Below are 2,154 nucleotides of genomic sequence, written 5' to 3'. Positions count from 1 at the left end.
TCTGCCCGTGTTCAGGCTCTGAAAAAACACTTGTTAAAGTAGCCCGCTACCATGAACACATAGACATGTGTTCAATGCACATATTTGCGCACATTGACATGTCACTTTCTTCATCAAAACATGTTTTTAAGTTCAGTGATAACTACACAAGTTTGTGTAGTGTTACCAATCACGTGTTCCTATTTGTAATAAGTATTTGCTCTCAGCTGGATTTGGTTATCCAAACACCGAAACTGAACAAGTTTGTCGCGTTACACGTTTTTCATGGAAGCAATTTCTTCACTGCTGGGTTTGCCCAGTGGTTTCCTCAGGTATCAGTGACTAACAAATTAGGTGATTCTTAGTACAATACATTTCACCAGACTTTTTTTTTTATATTCGATTTTTGAACCTCTGCACAGAGTGCTCTGCCCGTGTTCAGGCGCTGAAAACAAACTTGTTAAAGAAGCCTGCTACCATGAACACTCACGCACATAGACATGTCACTTTCTTCATCAAAATATGCTTTTAAGTTCAGTAGTAACAACACAAGTTTGTTTAGTGTTGTCATGAATCCCATGTTCCCATTTGAAGTTAGTGTTTACGAACTGCTGGATTTGGTTATCTCTGCAACTAAACACGTTTGTAACCGGTTATTATGGATGCACTTTCTATAGACATGTCACTTTATTCCTCAAAATATGTTTTTAAGTTCAGTAGTAGCTACACAAGTTTGTGTAGTGTTGCTACGAATGCCATGTTCACATTTCAAGTTAATGTTTACTAACTGCTTGATTTGGTTATCTCTGCAACTAAACACAATTGTGTCTTGTTTCAAGTTTTTTTATGGATGCACTTTCTTCACTGCTGGGTTTGGCCAGTGGTTACCTCAAGTATCTGACTGACAAATGTTTGTTGATTCATAGTGTCAATCATACTGTTTTCTATATTATAGCTAAAGTATTGAGAGCTGGTTCTGCACTTTGTGTTTACATATTCTATCTTTGAAAATAAGTGTATAATGTTACCAAGTTCACTTAAGCATCCCTGCTGCTGCAATTTCAATGTTGCCTTTTTTGTAGTTATTGGATGTTTATAATGTTAAACCCTGTGTTCTTAATAAACAGATTCTTTATAGAATTTTGCTCTTATTATTGAATTCCCACAACAGTATGAATAGAGTAAATTTGAGTTAGCTCAACTGATAGGCAGCAAAGTTGAGTTAACTTAGCATTTCAAGTTTAAGCTTAAGTTCTCTCGACTGAAACTATCCAGTTCTGTTGATGTATGTTTTCAATTCATTAGCAAGCATATAATCTAGTATTCCTAACTTGTAGATTTGAGTAGCTCTGAATGGAGATGTTAAGTTAGTCTAACAGAACATCACCATTCAGAGCTACTCCAAATAACATTTTGAGTGAACTTAATTATTTAAGTTGGGTCAACTCAAAAAAGCCCTTAAGTTGGGTCAACTCAAAAAAGCCCTTAAGTTGGGTCAACTCAAAAAAGCCCTTAAATTGGGTCAACTCAAAAAAGCCTTGCAGCTGGTTGCTTTACTTTTTTAAGTTGAATCAACTTTTCTTTTTTACAGTGTAGGTATACAGCGATCCCTGGTAGTTCTATCATTGAAGATAGACTTAAAAAATAGCTATATAAGGTTTATTGTTACGGCTGGCTCAGGTGAGTCCTGAACAAATCGACTCTGTAATGGTTTTTATATATCGCTTTTCTAGTCTTAACTTACAGTGCATATATGTCCAGCAGTCTCACTATCAAACGTCACTGAAACTGCCAGCACTGCCACCAGGGCATGTTCTCCACATCAGACCGTGAAAACTAGGTTATACACGGTAACAAACACATAACATATAACATTAGCTAGTTAGCAAACACAGTATAAATAATTACAATCAAGGTTAAAGTCAATAACAAACAGACAAAATACCTTGTTGGCTGCATGCTCTGAAAAGGAATCTTCTTATCTTCTCTTAATTAACAAACTCTTAGACATGTGTGTAACTACATCTGCCTGCTTCTCTATGTCTCTTCGTGTTTCTTCTCAAACAAGCAGCTCAGCAGGGGCTTCAAAATAAAAGTCTTATCTGATTACACAGTAGTGCTATATACAAATACAAAATATACATTTGGAAACCTTTACAACATATTACAGTAATT

The sequence above is a fragment of the Platichthys flesus genome, chromosome 8, assembly GCF_949316205.1.
Source record: "Platichthys flesus chromosome 8, fPlaFle2.1, whole genome shotgun sequence".
In the NCBI taxonomy this organism is placed as follows: domain Eukaryota; kingdom Metazoa; phylum Chordata; class Actinopteri; order Pleuronectiformes; family Pleuronectidae; genus Platichthys; species Platichthys flesus.
The sequence above is the reverse complement of the archived record's forward strand: the minus strand, read 5'-3'. Positions refer to the sequence as shown.